Raw genomic sequence first — 12,155 nt, forward strand, 5'->3', positions numbered from 1 at the left:
AATTTTTTTTTTAATAACATCTAATTGAAGAAATGTTTATTAATGGCAGATTAATCAAACTGAATGTTAATGCCCAGACGAGAATACCCCTTTAAGGTTCATCCCAGAAGATCCCACAATCATACTTCAGGACCATAGTTACCATGAGGCCAGGGCTGATTCTAGACTTTTTGCTGCCTGAGGCGAAACTTGAATATGCTGCACTCCCCTTGCACACCCGATGATGCTACCTTAAACACTAATAGTCAGTCAATGATTCAGACATTAATGACATCTAGTATCTACTCCATATAAGGCCACCCGGTTTAATTAAAATCTAGCCCCTATACACGATCCCCCATAGACAGTATACAGAGCCACGCCACCCCCAGTAGTACCTAGTACGAACAGCCTTCCACACAGCCTCCCTGCTAGTATACACAGCTTTTCCCAGCATTATATACACAACCTCCCCCTGTATATACAACACTCCCCCCAAGTATACACAGCCCCCCCCCATATACACAAAAAACCCTTCCCAATTATACACACCCTCCCCATGTATACACAACACCTCCCAAGTATACACAGCCTTTCCCTGTATGAACAACACCCTCCCCCCAAGTATACACAGCCTACCCCAGAAAAAAAAATAAAATCAGCTACTTACCTCTGATTAAGCTACCGCACACCCATGTCTCCTCTTCTCCCACTGAATGCTCTGTGCAGGGATGCAGGTGGCGTCACACTGTCACACACTGTCCTTCAGAGAAACATAGTGGAGCAGACAAACAGGCCTTCGCTGCACCGTATATTAATTGCATCTGTGTTCTAAAAGAAACAGACGTGATTAAATTTCATTGCGGGTGATTCAGACGGCAATGAGCACCTGAATCACCCACAATTCATTCACCCAGGCTGCACTCCCATCTGCATTGGACATCTGCCGTCTGAGGCGAGATTCTCATCTCGCCTCATGGCAGATGTGGCCATGCAAAAGGCACTGCAGACACTGGGGAACATTTATCAGTTAGCATACAAGTCTTGAAATTTTCGCAATTACTAGCGAAATGCCAGTAATTGTGATTTTCACCATTATGCCATCTTCATGACAAGAGCAGAACAATGCAAGACACCGGGTGCTGGTTACCAATCACCCTTGTGCATTTGCATTGAGTTTCTGTACATTGCCAAGAATCTATGCAAACTCTTAGACCTGTCACGAAGCACAATCTACTATGTAGTTTTGAATTATATGTTAGGATTGAAGCTTTGGAGGGGGAGGGGGAGACTTAAAAATACAGTTAAAATTTCCTTGGCATTGCCCAATAAATGCTCTTAGTGTTGCTATTTTGCAACATAAAATTTTCATTAACATTTCTGCAAAAAAAAAAAAAAACACACACACCTCACACAGGTCTGTATAAGTACTTTTTTAAAATAAATTTGGTACCTTCATTATCTTACCAATCCAAAGAATAAAATGGAGGCGTCATTTGGAGTCATAAAAACAGGGTCCTTAAGAACACAACATTTTGACCTTTAATGCAGCTTCTCTGTACACGGCCTGGAATATGAAATACCATCACTACGAAGTACAATTTATTATGTAGAAAACTCCCACACAGCGAGTTATAAATCATCCAGAAATGCAAGAAATTGTCTTTATTAACGCGACTAGGTCACATCCACGCCACATGGACGGGGAGGGGATGCAGCCGCCGATGGGGTACAAACTTTCACTGCTTAAAAGACATACCATCAGATTACTGATGGTAGACTGTCCACACTTTCGTGCTCATTTGTTGCCATTGTTTTTTCATAGTTTCAGGTCTCCGGAATAAGCTGTAAAAAAAAAAAAAAAATTAATAAAAATATGTAAATGAGCCTCGATAGCGCAGCAAAATGAGTATGTAAGTTTATGTTTTTATACGATAAAGGGCTGCAGGGGGCTTTCATCAGAAGAGGGGAGGGCCTAGCTACATAGGGCATTTGATAACTGGGGTGGCGGACTGCATGGGGCATTTCATAACCGGGAAGGGGGCTAGCTGCATGGGACATTTCATAAGAGGGACGGGGACTGGCAGTATCGGGCGTGTAGCTAGTTGCTTGGATCTTTTCATACCAGGTGGGGCTGGCTGCATGGGATGTTTCATAACTGGAGGGCTGGCAGAATGGGGCATTTCATTACTGGAGGAGGCTGTGACCAATGCATTTCTTATCCTGGGTTTATACTCAAGTCAACAAGTTTTCTCTGGTTATTTGTGGCAAATTAGGGGCCTCAGCTTATACTCGGGATGACTTATACTCCATAGTATATAGTAAATTATAATCCCCATTTAGTTCTAACATTTTGAGGGTATGTCTCCAGAAGGCCCCCAATCTTTTTGGCGACTGGATTATATTCCTACCCCTTTTGGGACAGGGAAAATGTTCCAGAATTTGGTATTTTAATTGTGGTTACATGCATGGAAGTGATGTGGAATGGGTAATAGATGTTAGGGTATAATTTAAACAAGTTGATCTTCATGGTCTTCTTGTAGGGATGATATGTGTAAAAAAAGAGAATTCTTGACTGGTTAGTGTTCTAATCAGCCGGCGGTGGTTGCGATTTTAGTTGAAGGCAGTGAGCGTGGGAACCGGGAGCGTGGAATGGCTTTTTTTGTCTGTGGTGGGTGACAGCTAGTGTAGTATAATAAGCTCTTCCAGTCTGTAGGTTTACACTAGAGATCTGTGGTTAGTTGGACAGTGTTATTTTTGTTAACCATAGTATGTAGGAAGCGAATAGATTCCTGGTCAAAATTAATGGTAAATTGGAATTCTGGATAAAAGCTCTAAAGAATTTCATGTCATTGTAAAAGGGAATCAATTGGATCCCCCCCATATGCAAAATATATCAATGAAACATTTCCAGATTTTCATATGTGCTCTAAAAAAAAAAAAAAAAAAAAAAACAATGGACCTTAAAACAATGTGCATTTGGTGCATATGATAAAGGCTTCTATGACAGGAGACCGTTTAGGAGGCATCTAGTTTTAGATTTATTACACAGTGTGAAACTACATAAATTAAAAACTAAAGTTAGTGTTCAGGATACTGGTATCAGAAGAGTTGAATGGGAGCAGCCTTGGCAAGTCTTCAGTCTCACTGATCTAAAGACCTGTTCTAGGTCCAAATCAAGCCAAAAAGGTGTTCAGCAGATTTGGCCTCTTTTACTATTAGATAGTGTTCATTGATCATAGTGGAGACACAGCATGAGGAAGCAAATCTACAGGCAAGATAAGATCTTGAAATCAGGGGAAGAGGGTACAGCAGATGTAGCAGAACTGGAAAGTCCAATACTAGTGAATGTTCAGAAGCTAGAGAGAAAAAGAACCATGTGACTAGACCCCAAGTGAAATCCTGACTGCAAGCGGCCAAACATAAGGATTCATGGGAAATAGCCATTTCTATGAGCAGGGAGTGTAACATTTTGTTCATGACAAAGATTCAGTGGAAGATCCAGGATCTTTTATATGCAATCAATAGAGATGGGCAAATTTGTTGAAATTCGGTACGACCCGATTAGCCGAATTTTTTGGAAAAATTTGATTCGACCCGAATCGAATCACATGTATTTCCTAGCTGCAGAGAGCCTGTAGGGTGTTGTAGAACCTTGTGCCATGCTTAAATATGCATAGGGAGCATGGTTTGGTCTTCAAACAATGCTGTGTTTTAGTATGACACGCACATGACAGCCGCTGCTCTTAGAATTGCTTCACTCTTCAATTCCATGGGCACTTACAGAAGCCAACTTCACCAAATAAATGAAGCAGGAACGCAGCCTGACAATGTAATGTCTCTGCCAGCTCGAAAGAACCAAGCTGATGGCCAAGATCCCACTATAACAAAGAATGCACTCTTTTTACTCTGACAGATGATTCCATGGATTACGACAGAACCTGTTCTGTTTAACATGGATATATGTAGAAACCCCCCAAAAGAGTGGAGAGGGTGTCGGCAGTAATTTTGCATTGACGTCACTGATCATTTTGCCCTTCATCTAATCTGTCTGCTTTTAAATCGGTCAATAACCCATCAGTATTGCTAATGCCAAAAAAAAAAAAAAACACACAGGAGTTGATCCAAAACAGAGAAGACCAGTAAATGGGATATTTGCATGTCCTCTGTGTTCTGTATCCACTCCTGCTTTTGGCGATCAATCCTGAGGCTTTTCATTCCTTCTGACAGATGAAATGAAAGGGAAATCCAAAACAGAGGCAACATCATAGAGCGATGGTGGGTAAAAACAGCATTATGAAAATCACAGGGTGTTCCAGTGAGACAGCGGTCGGTTAGCAGCAGCAAGAGTAAGCTGCAGAGTGGCACAATGACAAATTATGGAGGTAGTAGCATAGCGAGGAGCAGGAGCATCTGGACCAGGACAAACAGCTCCCTTCAGCAGAGGTGCTGGAGCCTTACGAGCTAAAATGGCATGTGTGCCATTAAGTGATTGCTGCAGCGGCATGATGGACCTCCACATCTGAGCCACGTTTCTCCCAGGCCATTGGATCGTGACGCTGCATGGGTTGACGCAGGGCCGTGATGCCACTCTCGGCTCCGCCAAGGTGGCGATTTTACTGCCAACATCTGACTACTAATGCTGCTGCCTCGCTGAGCCCCTGTGCAACAGCTTACGTGGACCTGTGAAGCTGGGTTTGTACCCCGTGGCTGTTTGGCTCCTGTCCTCGCACAACTGCCACCCTGCTGACTCACGGCCATGGTAGCGATTTGATGCCCGCTTCGCTGCGTGACATGCAAGCTGACAAACTTCTCCCGACGAGGATGATGAATCCCTGGTTTCAGCATCATTGATTTCTGTTTCCTGTCACTGTTTTTCTCCTCAGTATGCACAGCCCGACTACATGCAAGTGCAAAATAACCTCCCGTGCCAATCTCTACTTTCCCACCTACTGCACAAAACAGCGGATGTCTGCCCCACCACTTCACTGCCAAACAGCTGCTGACTGTCCTCAAATAATTCAATAGTGGCGCTGAGCCCAGACCACCTAGTAGATCTCTGACTGAGGGAAATGAACAGGACAGCGGCTGGTTGACAGGTGAGCGCCGCTGACCTGCTCCTGGGCCATGACAACTAAGTGTTATTACTGATGAACCCACGGGCTCTTGGCTGTGGTTGACAGATGTCATTTGGGAGGAAGTGGATTACCTAGTCAATCAACCGACACACTTCCGCTAGATGACACCGGCAGTTCTGGCCTCAGAGTCACCCCTGCCATGAGGTCCCCTTACTGTACTGCGACCTGTGCCTGCTCAGCCTGCCACCTACCGTCTGACATATTGGCTAATAAACTATGTAGATTTGACACACGCTAAAATATATTATATATACATATACACACACACACACGAACTGACAACTCTAATTAGGAGCAGAAATTACTACAGAAAATATGTGGCTTTGACACTTATTTCTTCCTATTCACTTCAGCAACAAAAGAAGAACTGCTATTTGGGGGGTATACAGTTCCCCAAAACTGACAACCTGGGATAGGAGCAGAAATCGCTACAGAACAGTACAGTACAAACAGCTAGAGCCTACAGACAGCACATGCAGTGTGAAATGCCGTGATTGGAAATGGCTACCTGTTTTTAATAGCGCTGTGTGACATCACATAAGCCTGACGTTGCTGATTGGCATACAGGTCTGCACATAGATGGTGTTCCTTTCTCCTTTCCCAGAGTTCTCTGCCCCATGTAACACATTGTGCTTGCGCCTATTTTGGTAATAAAGGGAAAAAAGAAAAAAAAAAAAACTTCATTCTCACGAATCACCTCAAACTTTGGATTCGTGACAAATCAAATTTTCCCTGAAATTTGGACCAAATTCCACTTCGCTCGAATCGATTCACCCATCTCTAGTAATCGACCCTCACCGCATTAGCACAATGAACCCATAGTTTACTGTATGAAATGCCAGGTACAGATTTGATACCCTCTAAATATGCACACATTAAAGACACAATATGATCATCAAATTAGGCACACTGTATGAGTGCAAAATTCCCTTAACTCGAAATGACAAGCATAATCCTTAAAACAATAGGACCCCAAAGGATATATTGCACACCAAAATTACATAGAAAAATATTCACATCTTTAGTCAATAATAGAGATGAGCGAGCACTAAAATGCTCGGGTACTCGTTATTCGAGACGAACTTTTCCCGATGCTCGAGTGCTCGTTTCGAGTAACGAGCCCCATTGAAGTCAATGGGAGACTCGAGCATTTTTCAAGGGGACCAAGGCTCTGCACAGGGAAGCTTGGCCAAACACCTGGGAACCTCAGAAAAGGATGGAAACACCACGGAAATGGACAGGAAACAGCAGGGGCAGCATGCATGGATGCCTCTGAGGCTGCTTAAATGCACCATTATGCCAAAATTATGGGCAACAGCATGGCCATGACAGAGTGACAGAATGAAGCTAGATAGCATCTAAAACATCCAATAATTGACCCTGACACTATAGGGGACGGCATGCAGAGGCAGCGGCAGCAGCGGAAGGCTAGAGAGTGGCATGGCGACATAACCGAAATGGACTCAGGCTTCAAACCAATGGGTAGCAGAGAGGAACCAAAGGAGGTGAGCAAGAAGCGCTCAAATAATATCGGTACATGATAAAAGTTTGCCAGTATATTTTGTGGATTACACAGCAGGGTGGCGACAAAGTTAACATGGAAGCCATGAAAACAATCCAAAATTCTGCCTGACACAGCTCGTTTGATAAGGGGACGATGTATGGAGGCAGTGAACTAGTAGTAGATTAACCCCTTAACGCTCTGCGCCGTAGCTCTACGGCGCAGAGGTATAAGGGCTGTATGAAGAGGGCTCACGGGCTGAGTCCTCTTCATACAGAGGTGGGGGTTTTTGCATATTGCACAAAACCCCCACCGCTAATAACCGCGGTCGGTGCTTGCACCGATCGCGGCTATTAACCCCTTCAACGCCGCCGGCAAAGTCGCCGGCGGCGTTTAAAAGACGGCGGCGCGCGGGCGCCGCCATCTTTTTTCCGATCGCCACGCCCCCGAACGTCATCGGGGGGCGGCGATCGGTTGCTATGGCTATCTGGCAGCTGCAGATTCGTTACAATGAGCCAGTGGCTCATTGTAATGAATGTGCTGCAAAAATGCCATATATTGCAATACAGAAGTATTGCAGTATATGGTAGGAGCGATCTGACCATCTAGGGTTAATGTACCCTAGATGGTCTAAAAGATAGTGAAAAAAAAAATAAAAAAAAAAGTTTAAAAAATAAAAAAAATTAATAAAATATTAAAAGTTCAAATCACCCCCCTTTCCCTAGAACGGATATAAAACATAATAAACAGTAAAAATCACAAACATATTAGGTATCGCCGCGTCCCAAAATGCCCGATCTATCAAAATATAAAAACGGTTACGGCCGGCGGTGACCTCCGAGGCGGGAAATGGCGCCCAAATGTCCGAAATGCGACTTTTACACCTTTTTACATAACATAAAAAATGAAATAAAAAATGATCAAAATGTCGCACAGACCTCAAAATGGTAGCAATGAAACCGTCGCCTCATTTCGCAAAAAATGACCCCTCACACATCTCCGTGCGCCAAAGTATGAAAAAGTTATTAGCGTCAGAAGATGGCAAAAAAATTTTTTTCTTTTTTGTACACATTCGTTTAATTTTTTAAAATGTATTAAAACACAATAAAACCTATATAAATTTGGTATCACCGCGATCGCACCGAACCAAAGAATAAAGTAGGTGTATTATTTGGAGCGAAGAGTGAAAGTCGTAAAAACTGAGCCCACAAGAACGTGACGCACGTGCGGTTTTTTTTCAATTTTTCCACATTTGGAATTTTTTTTCAGCTTCGCAGTACACGGCATGTTAAAATAAATAACATTACGGGAAAGTAAAATTTGTTACGCACAAAATAAGCCCTCACACAGGTCTGTACACGGAAAAATGAAAAAGTTATGGATTTTTGAAGTTGGAGAGCGAGAAATGAGCCGGAAAACCCTCCGTCCTTAAGGGGTTAAAGGTGCTGCAGTTAAAACTATGTTAGTTGTTTCTTGGCATGGAGCTGGCGCTCCGCTGCCAGGCGAGCTTTCGCCAATCCAAGCCCCTGTCTCTAGGCTACTCCCCAAACAGCACTTCTAAGAACCTTTCGGATAAGATCAAGTGTAGTAGCGTTCTTATAAGTTTGGGATATGGCGGGTGAGGGGAATGTAAACATCTGCGCAAGAAGCGCTGAAATAATATCCGTAAATGAAAAAAGTTTTCCAGTATATTTTGTGGCTTACACAGCAGGGTGGCGACAAAGTTAACAAGTTTGATGTGGAATGCCCTGCAATAGCTCTTGGGCGGTGTGCCTTTTATCACCTAGGCTCAGCAGTTTGAGCACCGCCTGCTGTCGCTTAGCGACGGCACTGCTGCTGTGCCTAGAGCTACCGACTGATGGCGCCATGCCCACGGATGGTAATTCGGAGGAGGAGGAGGTGGAGGAGGGGTGGGAGGATTTGGAGGTATAGTAGGCCTTTGAGACCTGGACCGAGGTAGGCCCCGCAATCCTCTGCGTCGGCAGTATATGACCAGCCCCAGGGTCAGACTCGGTCCCAGCCTGCACCAAGTTAAGTGTAGTAGCGTTCTTATAAGTTTGGGATATGGCGGGTGAGGGGGATGTAAACAGATGCGCAAGAAGCGCTGAAATAATATCCGTAAATGGTAAAAGTTTGCCAGTATATTTTGTGGATTACACAGCAGGGTGGCGACAAAGTTAACAAGTTTGTTGTGGAAGCCATGAAAACAACCCAAAATTCTGCCTGACACAGCACGTTTGATAAGGCGGGCATGTATGGAGGCAGTGAACTAGTAGTAGATTAAAGGTGCTGCAGTTAAAACTATGTTAGTTGGTTCTTGGCATGGAGCTGCCGCTCCGCTGCCAGGCGAGCTTTCGCCAATCCAAGCCCCTGTCTCTAGGCTACTCCCCAAACAGCACTTCTAAGAACCTTTTGTATAAGATCAAGTGTAGTAGCGTTCTTATAAGTTTGGGATATGGCGGGTGAGGGGAATGTAAACAGATGCGCAAGAAGCGCTGAAATAATATCCGTAAATGGTAAAAGTTTGCCAGTGTACTTTGTGGATAACACAGCAGGGTGGCGACAAAGTTAACAACTTTGATGTGGAATCCATGAAAACAACCCAAATTTCGGCCTGACAAACCTCGTTTGATAAAGGGACGATGTATGGAGGCAGCTATATGGACGACTTTTGGAGGTAGCAATGGAGACAACATGTGGAGGCTGCTATGGAGACAATTCAATTTGGATAGTGCCTGTATGTGGCAGTCCAAAAAATTTTTCAAACCAGAGGAGCAGGTAGGTGGCCCTCCAGAAAAATGGAATAGATTGAGTGCCTGTATGTGGCAGTCCAAAAAAGTTTTTAAACCAGAGGAGCAGGTAGGTGGCCCTCCAGAAAAATGGAATAGATTGAGTGCCTGTATGTGGCAGTCCAAAAAAGTTTTTAAACCAGAGGAGCAGGTAGGTGGCCCTCCAGAAAAATGGAATAGATTGAGTGCCTGTATGTGGCAGTCCAAAAAAGTTTTTAAACCAGAGGAGCAGGTAGGTGGCCCTCCAGAAAAATGGAATAGATTGAGTGCCTGTATGTGGCAGTCCAAAAAAGTTTTTAAACCAGAGGAGCAGGTAGGTGGCCCTCCAGAAAAATTGAATAGATTGAGTGCCTGTATGTGGCAGTCCAAAAAAGTTTTTAAACCAGAGGAGCAGGTAGGTGGCCCTTCAGAAAAATGGAATAGATTGAGTGCCTGTATGTGGCAGTCCAAAAAAGTTTTTAAACCAGAGGAGCAGGTAGGTGGCCCTCCAGAAAAATGGAATAGATTGAGTGCCTGTATGTGGCAGTCCAAAAAAGTTTTTAAACCAGAGGAGCAGGTAGGTGGCCCTCCAGAAAAATTGAATAGATTGAGTGCCTGTATGTGGCAGTCCAAAAAAGTTTTTAAACCAGAGGAGCAGGTAGGTGGCCCTCCAGAAAAATGGAATAGATTGAGTGCCTGTATGTGGCAGTCCAAAAAAGTTTTTAAACCAGAGGAGCAGGTAGGTGGCCCTCCAGAAAAATTGAATAGATTGAGTGCCTGTATGTGGCAGTCCAAAAAAGTTTTCAAACCAGAGGAGCAGGTAGGTGGAGCTCCAGAAAAATTGAATAGATTGAGTGCCTGTATGTGGCACTCCCAAAAATTGTTTAAAACAGAGGACCGGGTCGGTGGCCCTCCAGAAAAATTAAATGCATAAAGTACTATAGGTAGAGCCAGTGGGCCCTGTCAAAAAATAGCCAGTTTCCTCTGCTTTACTGTACAAAGAGCAGGAGAAGGAGGAAAATGAGGAGGAGGAGGAGGAGGAGGAGGAGGAGTGGATAAATTATTCAGGTTGAGCTTCCTTCACCTGCTGGAGATTGGAAATTAGGAGAAATCCATGCTTTATTCATCTTGATAAGCGTCAGCCTGTCAGCGCTGTCAGTCGACAGGCGTGTACGCTTATCGGTGATGATGCCACCAGCTGCACTGAAAACCCGCTCGGACAAGACGCTAGCGGCAGGGCAGGCAAGAACCTCCAAGGCGTACAGCGCCAGTTCGTGCCACATGTCCAGCTTTGAAATCCAGTAGTTGTAGGGAGCTGTGTGATCATTTAGGACGATGGTATGGTCAGCTACGTACTCCCTCACCATCTTTCTGTAAAGATCAGCCCTACTCTGCCGAGACTGGGGACAGGTGACAGTGTCTTGCTGGGGTGACATAAAGCTGGCAAAAGCCTTGTAAAGCGTACCCTTGCCAGTGCTGGACAAGCTGCCTGCTCGCCTACTCTCCCTCGCTACTTGTCCCGCAGAACTACGCACTCTGCCGCTAGCGCTGTCAGAAGGGAAATACTGTTTCAGCTTGTGCACCAGGGCCTGCTGGTATTCATGCATTCTCACACTCCTTTCCTCTCCAGGGATGAGAGTGGAAAGATTTTGCTTGTACCGTGGGTCCAGGAGAGTGAACACCCAGTAATCGGTGCTGGAATAAATTCTTTGAACGCGAGGGTCACGGGATAGGCAGCCTAGCATGAAATCTGCCATATGCGCCAGAGTACCAACGCGTAAGAATTCGCTCCCCTCACTGGCCTGACTGTCCATTTCCTCCTCCTCCAACTCCTCCAATTCCTCTTCTTCTGCCCATACACGCTCAACAGTGAAGGACTCAACAATGGTCCCCTCTTGTGTCTCGCCAACATTCTCCTCCTCTTCCTCCTCATCCTCCTCCACCTCCTCCGATATGCGCTGAGAAACAGACCTAAGGGTGCTTTGGCTATCAACAAGGGAATCTTCTTCCCCCGTCTCTTGTGAGGAGCGCAAAGCTTCCGACTTCATGCTGACCAGAGAGTTTTTCAACAGGCCAAGCAGCGGGATGGTGAGGCTGATGATGGCGGCATCGCCACTGACCATCTGTGTTGACTCCTCAAAGTTACTCAGCACCTGACAGATATCAGACATCCACGTCCACTCCTCATTGTAGGCTTGAGGAAGCTGACTGACCTGACTACCAGTTCTGCTGGAAGTTGACATCTGGCAGTCTACAATCGCTCGGCGCTGCTGGTAAACTCTGGATAACATGGTCAGTGTTGAATTCCACCTCGTGGGCACGTCGCACAACAGTCGGTGAGCGGGCAGTTGGAGGCGGCGCTGCGCTGCCCTGAGAGTGGCAGCATCTGTGCTGGACTTCCTGAAATGCGCACAGATGCGGCGCACCTTCGTGAGCAAATCAGACAGATTGGGGTATGTCTTGAGGAAACGCTGAACTATCAGATTTAACACATGGGCCAGGCAAGGCACATGTGTCAGTCTGCCGAGTTGCAGAGCCGCCACCAGGTTACGGCCGTTGTCACACACAACCATGCCTGGCTTCAGGTTCAGCGGTGCCAGCCACAGATCAGTCTGCGCCATGATGCCCTGTAATAGTTCTTGGGCGGTGTGCCTTTTATCGCCTAGGCTCAGCAGTTTGAGCACCGCCTGCTGTCGCTTAGCGACGGCACTGCTGCTGTGCCTAGAGCTACCGACTGATGGCGCCATGCCCACGGATGGTCGTTCGGAG

The sequence above is a fragment of the Engystomops pustulosus genome, chromosome 6 (genome assembly GCF_040894005.1).
Source record: "Engystomops pustulosus chromosome 6, aEngPut4.maternal, whole genome shotgun sequence".
NCBI lineage: Eukaryota > Metazoa > Chordata > Amphibia > Anura > Leptodactylidae > Engystomops > Engystomops pustulosus.